Source organism: Tympanuchus pallidicinctus, unplaced genomic scaffold (genome assembly GCF_026119805.1).
Source record: "Tympanuchus pallidicinctus isolate F22 unplaced genomic scaffold, pur_lepc_1.0 scaffold5, whole genome shotgun sequence".
NCBI classification, from domain to species: Eukaryota; Metazoa; Chordata; class Aves; order Galliformes; family Phasianidae; genus Tympanuchus; species Tympanuchus pallidicinctus.
In genome coordinates, this window is record NW_026294769.1 from 34,804,199 (window position 1) to 34,816,689 (window position 12,491).

At 35.0% G+C, this 12,491-nt stretch overlaps 1 protein-coding gene across 5 annotated transcripts in view; it reads right to left on the minus strand.

The window, feature by feature from the left end:
• The window catches only part of CCDC178 (coiled-coil domain containing 178), a 181,013-nt gene that overhangs the window by 163,418 nt on the left and 5,104 nt on the right, over window positions 1-12,491 (minus strand). For 4 of the 5 annotated variants that reach the window (XM_052703877.1, XM_052703879.1, XM_052703876.1 and 1 more), the window contains exon 2: window positions 2,622-2,715. The exons of the other annotated variant lie outside the window; for it this stretch is intronic. The gene's annotated coding sequence lies outside the window, so the exon portion shown is untranslated. The remainder of the gene's footprint in view (window positions 1-2,621; window positions 2,716-12,491) is intronic. 5 annotated transcript variants of the gene reach the window in all.

Sequence of the window (12,491 nt, forward strand, 5' to 3'; positions counted from 1 at the left end):
TTCACTCATTTGAGTCTAGTTAGCTTGTGTTCAAAAACTGATAGAGATCATATCTGTTATCAAAATACAGGATACAGTGAGACAGACATTCTTACCACCACAGTAGAATAGCAGATGCAAATTCCTGTGACAGAGTTGTTAATAACCCAGAAGCTGCTGTCTTGATTTTAAATAAAGAAGTTCCCCATTCAGAGCAGAGCAGGAGAACAAGATGAGGCATGTGAAGATAATGCACACAAACACATGCTACAGGCATAATACAAAGTAATTTAAAAGAGACAGTAGCAACCAAGGCATTAATAATAGATATGGAAATACATCACTGCATGGCACAAAAATAATATTGTTTGTAAAATTTTAGTTGACTTTATGTTCATTTAAAGATGCATCATAGATTGGAAAATCCTGAATCCTAGACCTGGAAATGACATAAAAGTTAATTTTAGGAAAATAAGTGAAAACAAATCATTAATTTAAGCCTGATGAGAATTATGATCTTTGCATTTTTTGCAAGAAATACATCTGTGTATAAGAACTACTAAAACATGGATCTGTGTTTCTTTGATTTGACTTGTAATATAGACATATGCACATTGATAAATGATTATAAGCAGTCCAAACTAGAAATTATCCGTCAGCAAAAGCAATACGAGTTGCTCTTCCACTGACTCACTGTCATGACTTCTCTTTTCAAAATTCTGACTTTCCAGCAACATAATATTGTGAATCTTCATGCTAAATCGCATCCAATGCCCACTGAGGGCAAAGAAACCTTCCACAACTCTACCAGCGTGTGAATTAACATATACGCACTCCATGTTCAAAAACAGCCCCACAGAGAAGAGAAAAAAAACAAAACACCAAACAACACATATTCTTTAAATCATTTTTTTAACCTAAGACACTATTCAAATAAATACAGAAAAGCATCCATATCCTTTCATACTTGTTTCACAACTGAGAAACAATGCATGACTGTGCACTGTGATAGTCTTTCCAGATATAGATGGAAACTATGTTTATACACAACATAATAATAAACAGCAGCAGAAAGCAGTGGTGTAAACATGAGATGCTTTTTTTCAGTTTTCCTGTAGAATTTACAATAAACATAACAATGAGAAAAACAGCCAATGCAAATATCTCCCAAAGTACATTGTTGGCAACCAGAAACATTTACCAACTCGGAAGCGGCCTAGAAGCTGATGTCTTGCCAATAATTCTCTCTTACATCCCTAATATACAGAAAGCAATGATTTTTTCAACTATTTCTTATATAGCTTAAATGAAACCTTGGGAAAATACTTGAAAAAGGATAAAAAGAGTAATGGCTCTCATAACATTCTTCATTTTTTTTTCAGACTGCAATTGATATACCCCAAACCACATTTCCCCTGTTTGAACTGCCATTCCAAACTTCTGTCACAAAAGACCTAAGGTCTCAATATTACTTAATTTTGATTGGCTTTCAAAAAAGAAGCAGATTAAATCTCTTAGAGTGCATTGTTTTCTAACTATCATCATGTTTCTGACATAATTCAAAGCCTTAAATCATGAGTACTGACAGTGACTTGTGTACACACAGAAGCAATGCTCTTACGCCCTTAATTACACTTAAGAGTTTGAAATCTTATTAAGAATGGCCTCATAGGGAAACTTGGAAAGAATCTAATATAGAGATGCTTTTTTTCCTGAATTCCAGTGATTTTTGTTACAAATTTTATGAACTTTAAGTTTCATTAACATTTCACATAATTCATAAATGCCTATTGTTTGATAATATTTTGGCTGTAGAAAGTAGCATTCTTATGTCACCTCATTATCACCACATTATTGAACAAGCTTGTTTTTCTATTTGCAGTATATTTTCATGGTACAGTATCTGGTGAGAACACAGAGCTAAATAACAGCACAAAGAAAGCATTCTAAAGGGTTTCATCACATGGTAGAGCAGAGTTTTCTTTGATTTATTTTGCCTGCTATGCTCATGTGTGATTTCACTGACTATCTAAATTGCTTGGAAGTATATGAAGAAAAAAAAAAAAAAAAACCCAGGAAAAAAATGCATTCCCTAACCATATCAGTCTGCGCCAGCATGTAAACTACTACCTTACTATCATTGCTCATTGCTTCTAATACTTGCGACACTTACTAAATACTTTCCTAAGTAACTGCATATGTCTACTTTAAAGGGAAAAATGAAGCCACGCAGACTTGTCAAAAATAGCTCACTGTATTAACAATAACAAAAAAAATCCTTTCTATACAGTAATTAAAAAAGCACTTAATCTTTTGCACTTATACCTGGATATACCACAGTTACAATTTCTAACACCCCCATATTTCAAACAAAATTACTTTTCTGGGTAAAAAGGCTCTATAGCGAGATCCTCCCAGGACCTTTGATTTTAAAAATGCTGTGGCAAAAAAGAGACTAAGTAAAGGCTGTTACAAACTGAGTAAAATAGAACTAACTGATGCAATATTTAAAACTCACAGAAAGCACTAACACAGCTTATATCTTGAGAGAAAAAAAAATCTTCCCAGAAGCTTTATAGTGCTCTACCTAGAATTTTAATTAAATGAAGATTCACTATTTTATCATTTAGATTTTTACCTACTTTGCTGGAGAACAAATGAGAACCCAAAGGGATTCAATCTACAGGGAACACAGCAGAGTCTCAACATACAATGCCTGGCTGATGAAGAAGTTATCTGAAATAAAACGAGAAAGTAGATGCAGCTGTGGTGGTTTTTTTTTTGTTTTTTTTTTTTTTTTGTTTTTTTTTTTTGTTTTTTTATAAAATGCAAATGGAGGAAGAGAATTCATTCTGAATCAGAATTTTCAAATGCAGTGTTCATTTTTGTAGTGAAATGATATTAAAGTATCAAACTGAAACACTTTCTTTTTTCTTTTTCTTTTTTTTTCTTCTCTCTCCTCCCTCACTGAAGGCAATAGTTTCCTGCTGATAGTACAGACTTCTTTTGCTTCAGCACCAAAATGGTATTTTCAGAAAACACAAACATTCAGATCTATCCTTTCATTTCTACAAAGAGCTCTTCTGTAATGACTTTGCATTTTATAAAACCAAAACCTACAGAGAATAATGTTTTGTTGGTCACGTGAGTATTCAGTGAGGAAATACATTACCTTCATCTTCATTTGGGGACTCACAGTTTGTTAATAACATTTGCACTGCAGCCTGTTTCTAGAAGGAGGAAGCATTCCCATAATAGTGCTTTTAATGGTAATTTTTAAAGTTGTTATGTATATGGAAATAATCTAAAGCATTCATTGATATAGGAAGTTTATATATTTATATATTTGACACACTGAGATTTTTCTGTAATCTCTATGTATTGTTACATTCAAACAAAGAACATCCTCCCAAATCAGGTATTTTCTTCTGTGACTTTCTACAAGAAAAATATCTAACTAGAGATGATCAACAAATAGAAACAACAATTCCCACCACAGAAAATTAAGTTAAATAATTAAAATAAAATTAGTCAAAAACACCCATTGTAACACTTTGTTACTCACTATTCTGTTTACCAAATAGTATGTAATTTTGATACTAACCTATCTCTGATTATTTTATATATGTTTTTTATGAGCTTAATTTTTGATCAACACCCAGAGAAAGATTATTTTCTCAATTCTGGCAATAATGAGGTAACTGTGAAAAGATATTTTTAAGCAGTAGCCAAGGATTTTAAATGCACTCATGTTTATGAAATATTTTTATTAATGAAAGTAGTCCAGTGTTCATCTATGATGAAAGAAAATGAGTACTACAAAAAAAAACAATTAAACATGCCAATCTTTTTCTGCATCTGATTTGCATTTTTCTAGAGTGCTATTATGAAATAGTAATTTCATGATTAATATCTAATTTTGAACTAGTCTAAATAAATTTTGAATGGTGTCCTAAAGAAAGCTGTCACTTTAAACAGAAGATCTTATGTTAATTATCACTCTCAATAAGCTCAATAGTAGTATTTTAATGATATTTTCAGTTACTCAGTTCAGAGAACATGACAAATCTGTTGATTTCTAATGAAAATTTGAAAATGAGCTGTTTTCAGAAAGTGAATGGCCATGTCGCTTCTGATGGAAATGTTTTTAGAGGATAATGAATCACAACATGCAGGTAGGTTTATAAATTACATGTGTTGACTTCCACTTGTTGTGCTCTTTGCTCGTTGATATTGCTGCCCTAGGAAATACTGAACCTCATGGAATAACAGCCATGTACTGTGGAAATGTTAATTTAAACAGGAGGTGTAAAATCAACATACCAAGGTGATAAGGTGGAAGGCTGGAAAATCTTGGCAATTCAATGGCAAAAATCCCACTGATTTCTTTGAGCTTTAATCCTCATTCTTTAATTTGTACCAACATAACTTCAGAGTCCTTTTTCGCTGTTGGAAATGTTTTCTCTCTTTTTGACATTGGGGTTATTTAAGATTTAAGCTCTTGCAACATACAGTCTTAAAAAGAATTATTAAAAACTAACAAGGAAATAAATTCCTATGTTCGTGTAGTTCTTGTAATTGAGAAAATTAAAATCTGAGAAAACTGTAATAAGTAAGGCTAGATGTTTAAATTAAGTCTGTTAAGAAACTATTTTCAAGTACATATAATGTACTACCTACCAGCCTCTTCTTGAAATGAAGCACTTCATATTTATATCAATTGAATTCTTCAGAGGTTTAAGCAGATTTAGAAAACGATGCAGTACAAATGATCATTCATGGTCTCCTGGATTAGGAATAAAGGATAGAATTGCAGATTTCCTTCACTGCTAACAAAATGTCTACTGTTAAATTCCCATGGAGAACTAGAGCTCCAAACAGCTGTGTTATATTTTTAATGTATTTGTCTGGATTGAATTGTCTGTCTTCGAATATATTCAGTCTGTACAATATACATGAATTACAACAACATTGTCAAGATGTATGGGAGGAGGGCAGATCAGAAATGTAAGGAATAGGCATCTCTAAATATGGCCATAATTATTCCATAAATTACTAGACGACATGTCAACAGCACTATGAATAGTATTGACTTTCATTCCTGAGTTACAAAAATGTTATACGTTATCTGAATTATTTATTTGAAAGAAGAAACAAATAAAATGTCAGGGAACTGTTTGAAGTATAAGTATCATAGGTGCATGAAATACAAACTGTTCTGAATCTCAAACTTTTTACATTTTTAATCAACCAATTATGGAACACACTGAGGATGTTGAAGCATGGAAGAAATGCACCATGTGGACTGTAGAACTCTGGAAAGCTATTGAAATCTGGCCTTTAGGATAAAAGGTCAAAATTTATAAGTTCCAGATGGAATAATACTATTAAAGCTGAAGTCCCCAGGTGTGGAAGATAGAACGCTAGTGCTAGTGTTCAAAGAATACTAAGAATGTGGATTTTAGAAGAATAACGTAGCCAAAAAAAGGAACAGTGACAGTTTAAAGAATCACCATATTAGATATTATATATATATTTTATGCCATCTTTTGGATCACAAACAAATATTTTATCTGGTGTCTTACCTTTTCCCTCTCAGTGGTGATGAAAAATAACTCTTTGTATTGAAAAATTACATCTGTTTATTTGGAGACAAAGTGAACAGCGTGAACAGTGTCGGATATCTCTCACTGGAATCACAGAAAAATCATATACACCTATTCACCACTTCCAGACTATTAAATCAGCTTGCGTGGCATTGGCAAGCTGAAGTACAATAGTATATAAGGAAGGCAACACATGTTGGCTGCAGAGTTTCTGGTAGGGAAAGCTAGGCTTAATCTGTGGCTGAATTTCAATAGTTCCTATTTTAGCCAGAAATACATTTTTTGAAGAGTAATTGTCTTCAGGTTAAAACTGACCATCTTGAATGTAAGCATTTTGGCTACATTTAGCAGCATTTTGTGGCTTTCAGTCCCAAAATTGTAACAGCGGAGAATGTCTGAATGAAGTTGTGAAACTGAACAGGGTTGTAATGATGTTTTCAGATTCCTGAATTCTTCAGTAAATTGAATTATTTGAAAGAAAAAATCCAGCCGTACAATTTGTATTTCTTGTTTAAAAACAAAGAGAATTCTCATTAGAAAGTGTACATTGCCACAAGTGCAGTAATTTATTTTGATGTTTGCATCTGTGCTGAAAATTTCTTCGTACAGAAGTGCCAACTTCAGTCAGTTGTGCAGTGTGATAATATTATTGCTGGTTCATGTCTTTGCGATGTTCCAGTTGTTGAAAATATCAGAAAACTGTTGTTGGCCAGCGGACATTTTTTCCCCCTAAGTCAGTGGGACAGTGGACCATTCGCATGCCAGATTTCAACATCCAGCTTTCTCTAGATGTCTATATGGGGAAAAAAATAAAACGATGAGGTAATAATTTTACACTGGGAAAAATGTATTTTTCAAATATCATATAACTGCCACTTATTTTAATACATATACAAATCTATATATAAATTATTTCATACGATCTCCTGTGAGACCAAACCAAGCTCTCAGATTTCCACTTTATTTCATGATGTATACATACCAAGAGATTTTCAGTCCCTGTTCTGACAAGCTTTCAATTTGAATAAGCAAGGAAGACAAATGGAGGAAGAAATGAAATATTAATATCTGCAGTTAGAGATAGAGAACTGTGGTAGAGAAAAAGTATTGGACTGCCAGGGGCTCCAAGAGGGAGGGGATCTGAGCATCAGATTTGCGATGGTGCAGCATCTCTGTGTGAACGCTCGCCTTCCTCCATGCCTCCTGGGGTTTGATGGGATATTTTCTTAAACCAAAACTGGTTTGCAATCCTGACTACGGCAACCACAGTTTTTCTTGTTTAGACCAGAATAACTATCTTTCATTTATTTTGGAACTTGAAACTCTTGTTCAAGTCTCTTCCCCGCAAAGGAAATGCCAAAAGAAAAAAAATGCTTTAATAACATATGGGTAACCACAAGACTAAAGCTAGAGCAACTTTGAATGAAACTTGATCTAATCAAAGAAAAGCTGTGTATTCCAACCAGCTTATTCACTCTTTGCAAAATAAAACTGCAACATTACAGTGACATAAGAAGATATCTGCCTATTTTTCAGAGATGGAGTACTGCGGACTTCGTTAAGTGGCTTGATTACAAGTAGACCATTTTCTTTCACTGTTCGTATACTAAACGTAACCAGGAGTCCCACTGTAGTCTGCTTGCTATCTTTAAGGTAGTTATAGGCACCCCGCCTGGCCTCTCACAGGAGGCATGCACAGAAGCCATATGGTAGCAAGCACACATGGAATTGGCAGTAGAGCGGGCAGGCTCCCAGGAACTCCATGCATTTCCAGACAAGAAAAATCTTGAACAGCTTTGAGGTTTGTGACTCTGGATTAATGCATTTCTGCTTGAGTCTAATTCAAGCATCTTAGCCTTTTTCGCCCGCAAGCATGAGAATTTTTCCTCATGATCATCTCCTGAATGCATAAAATGAATTCCCCAAGCAAATATTTATACGTCTTAAACAAAGTTATTTAATTAAAGGGACAGCATTGCATACTTGTTAGTAACTGTAGACGACTCCTGATTTGGAAAATGTAAAATGGATATTTTTTTCTCTTTGAAATTGCCAGGATACATTGAATCACAGGCTGCATGCGCCTGGGACTGGATGCAGCTGTAGTGTACATGCTTGGACTGCTCAGAGATCATCTGAACAACAGAAGTAATCTCTATCAGGTGGTAGATTAAAAACACGTCTTTGTATTTTTGCTATAGGATTCTGTGGCAAAATAGTTAACATATACTGCTAGGCCACATGCCATGTAAATGATGTATAGCTTATGAGCTGCTCCCTTGCTCAATGGCAAACTTCTGTCTTAAGAATTTAGGCAGCATATGCAGAGGTTTGCTTGAGAAAGTTTTACACTGTGCCTTTTGCTGCTGAGCGGTAACAAATTTACCCATCTGAAATATCTTTATATGGGGATTGGCAAAGTTCTGTTTTCCTTCACATAGTGCTTACTAATATGGAACTCCATTTATACTCAGAAAAAAATAGCCTGCTTTGAATGTTTTCTTTCTGATAAATAACCAATTCAGATATTTTAAATCAAATCAAGAAATGCATTTGCTCCTTTTCATGTAAAAAAATCTTATTTTCATTTACTTCTCCCACATGTACATAGATGGCTGGCCTTGAAAAAGTCAAGATAGATCTTGTCTGTGCAGCATTTTATTCTTTTGCATCCATTTTCAGTACTTATGCATAACACTTTTCTATATCTTTTCCAAATTCTAGAATAATGAATGAGGAAAATTATGAGATTATTCACTTGTCTCTTAAATGCAAATTGAGTGAACCAACCTAGTCAGCTATAAAAGCAGTTGATCAGAAGTGATATTCTTTTAGTAACATGTTTTAGATTCTTTCATTTCCCAAAATAACTTCCTTACAGACTTTTCCCACCATAATTTTTGAATATAACTTAAAAGCTATTTGAAGTGATTGATCTAAAAAGCTCACAGTCCACAAACCTTTACACTTATAATCTGCCTTTTAACATTTACTTCCTGTTCCAGCCCTAACCTAAAAACCCTCCTCTAAAAAGAAGAGTCATCTGCCACGCAAATCCTTAAAATTTCCAAGTTAGCCTTCCATAAGTTGCTATAATTTACTCAAGGCATTTCCAATCCATAAACTTCACAATGACCATATAAAACCCAATGTAGTTATGTAGATAACTTGCAGTTCTGACAGTGAGCAACCACACATAGTAATTCTTCTGGAAGAATATGCAAAATCATCTGAGTGTGTGTCCAATTAATTGTTAAATGTTTATTTAAAATTAACTTTCTTAAGCCAGGATTAACTACCAACTCACATTTTTAAAAGGATGCTTGAAAAATACCTGGAGATTAGGAAATTCAAAAATAAATCCCAATTAATTATCCCTATATCTGCTAGGCAAACCAGAAGCACACTACACCCACTTTCCATTTTTTAATGACTTAAAAAGAAAGAGCAAATCCAAACACCACATGCATGCATCCCCTCCATGTGCCCTTGGCAATCCAGCCAAATATTTTTACAGTGGCTGTATTACCTGCTGCGCTGCTGGAAGCCTACTTTTAGCAAGCACTTCCTCAACACAGCCAGTCTCATGAATTTCAGTAGGCTACTCACATATTTTAAACTGAAGAATGTTTAGATCTAGGAATATTAAGGACTTAAGGATTACGCTTGCTTTTAAACTTAGAAGTATCATTGGAAATATCATTGGACATGCCAACTGTGACATGTCATATGTTGAGCATCGATATTTCATTTTGTAGCCTGTAATGAGCATGGTTAACTGCACAGAATACAAATGAAAGTTTTAATTCTTAGGTGTAGTGAGAAATTATTTCATGCAAAAGGCAAAAGGTGATGTAAAGTACTAACTTTCTTTATTTCTTAAAGGTTTGAGTATATGTGACCTGATGCTAAATGGCTGGGCTGTAAGAAATGGATGGCTCACAGGAACAGAATTCAGGATGTCCTTTTGCAGGCATAAGTTTATCTGAGATATCCCACCAAAAAAAAAAAAAAAAGCAACAGAAGAAAGACTGAGGCAATCAAATACCAAACACTCTGATTTTTAATCTCACTGTTCTGATTAGTCTGTTTTTAATCAAAGCTCTTGGTTTCTTATGTGATATTTGTACGCATTTTGTAACATGTTGTTTAACTGTTTTTAAAGGGCATTTAAGTCATATGTCCATAATTTTATCTTAAATATTTATATCATCAGCATTATATCATCAGCATTTATATCAGCATTTATATCATCAGCTTACAGACCACTGACTGATGTAGAAGCTACATTGCAGACACACTGCCAGAAATTGGTCCCTGCCCCAGATTACAACACATCAATTTTCACTGATAGTAAGAAAATACTGTCATTTTAAGAAGTACTTTGTTCAATTTTCATTTGTTTTTTGCAATTTTTAGATTTACATTGCCAATAGAAATGATTACATAAAATGTCATTGATTGTGCAGGTATTTGCCCAAGCAGGGGCTCCTGCAATCAGCAGGGCTGTCTCAAGCATTCATAGCTTGAGGAGTAAAGGAGTCAAATGGCAAAATCTAATTCAATACACCTAAACTGAAATTGTTTATTAACCAGAGTATCACATATGGTGTGCTAGAACTGAAAGGTGTTCCCATAGCCATAAAGGAGCAGCAAATCCATCACATCTGCAGTAAGAGTCCGTACAAAACACACAATGAGATGCCCCCAGACTGATTTTTTTTTTTGCATCAGTGCCTTTGAGAAGTACCTTCTGCTGCTTATCACCGATACTGCATCACCATATTTTCCTTCTTTTTCAGAAATGTGTGCTTGTTAATAAACCTTTATATATATATATATATATATATATATACATATGTATGTATGTATTTGTGCTATTCTCTGTTATTATCTAAAAGTTTCAGGTGCAATCAGATAGTCAGTGGCAGCTAGCAGAAGGCTGACCAGACTATCTGATATCATTTGCTTTGTTATATTGAGAAGGCACAGGAAAGTAACCTATTACCAGAAAACAATTCAAATATTTCTTTTTTGCCCTTGGCAAGCAGGTGCAAGCAGGTGTGTGCTGATCCAGAAGATAGCTTACAGATGTCGTCCTTTTCTCCATGTGAGACGACATAAACACTGACTACTCCTTCCATAGGATTTTGAGGTTTTGCACTTACAAAGCCAAATTTGAATTGCAGATCTGCTGGACAACAATGAACTTCAGTTCTTTCTGTTAGACTGCTTGTTTCTATGCGATTGTGCTATTATGTCAGGTTTGGGGATCCTCAACCTAGCAATGTTTAACTCTGTGTGTGTAGCTCTCCTGGCATTAGTTTCTGTGATTGCACAGTATGTTACTTCTCAAATTTATAATTAGTCCACTGAGAAGGTTTTCCAAGCTCTTCCTTCCAAGTTAGCTGTGAAGTCTCAAAGCCTCTTCCAAATTTCTGAACATTCTGTCTCTTTGTTCGCTTACAGGAAATGTGATGCTGATCTTATATATATGTATACATACATATACATACTCTTTGTTGGAAAAACTGCACATCGTAAGGTAACTGGTACAAGTTCTCTCAGCTTTCACTCTTGGCTAAAAACAGACCAGAAAGTGATTACGGCAGCAGATGTCATACAATATAAATGCTGTGTTTGGTCATTTTATGATTTTGCCTATCGCAGACAGATAGCTAGACAGCTAGAGCAACTGCACAAATTGGCTCTGAAGTCAGTCATTCAAGGAGAAAAAAAAGGAATGGGTGAGTTGTACTAGTAGTGCATGAGTCACTTCCCTTCATTCTGGTGAGTGGTTTTAGGGACACTGCACTAATTTTGCTCTGGCCATGAACATTTGTCCTATCCTTTTTTGCTTGTTCTGACAATCCTCTGAGACTCATCGTGAGAAAAATAAAATATAAAATAGCGTATCAATTTTGCTTCTAATTCCTCACACCTTCATAATTCCTTAAAATTCCACATAACTTGATGCAACATTTTGCTACCTACCCATCCTACAGATGAAATTCATTCTGTAGGCTAAAATGTGGTAGTCGAATGGCATCCATGCATTTGGAATTCCTGGATCACCTTCTGGACAGGAAAATATGTAATTTCTGCTGAACCAGATACTACAAGCAAAGAGCTTTAAATTCTCCTGTAATTGCAGCAAGTATATTTATAATCCATGCAACAACTTCCATATAATCAACTAGATAAGCATCTGAAAAAGAGCAGATGAGATAAACTATCAGCTGCTGTGTTTTTGATTTGACTACACAGAAATGAAAGCAATCTTGCTAGCCATCTGCAGACAGTTCTTGCTCCTCTGAGTCTTTCTGCAGTTAACAGAACTTCCAGGGAGGTGTGATCTGGGTACAGCCTGAGTGTGGTGCCTCAGACGGGAGTTCTCTTCTGTAGTGCATGCACAAAGAAATGTTTCCTTTCTCACACTTTTATGATACAGTGTAAATGCTCTTGGTTCACATACAGTGGACTTCTCATAGAAATTGTCCCCATGGATTTGAGTAAAAGCAATCCCATATTCGTAGTATGAAAGAATGATGGCAGCATGGCCCAGGGATGTGCTGCCTGGAAAAGGAAATTAATCCGAGTGTAATTCCAGTGTGGCTGCTTGGTGTGCTGTCCATGCTGTACCACCTTAAATTTGATGGGATGACAAAGCAAATCCCTGGTTAGCTATGCCTGGGTTTGTTAGGTCAGCTGTGATGCTACAAAAAGAAGCCTAAGCCTTTATCTGGCCTCTGGAGGGCTAGAAGGGTGCAAAAGAAACTTCACAATAGGTGGCCATTCCTGGTCTAAGACAAAAGAAATGACAATTGTACACAGTTGAAAAAAAAACACTGAAGTGAGCAGCGGAACTTCTGACTGCTTACAGCCAAAGCTTTCACTGGTAGACAG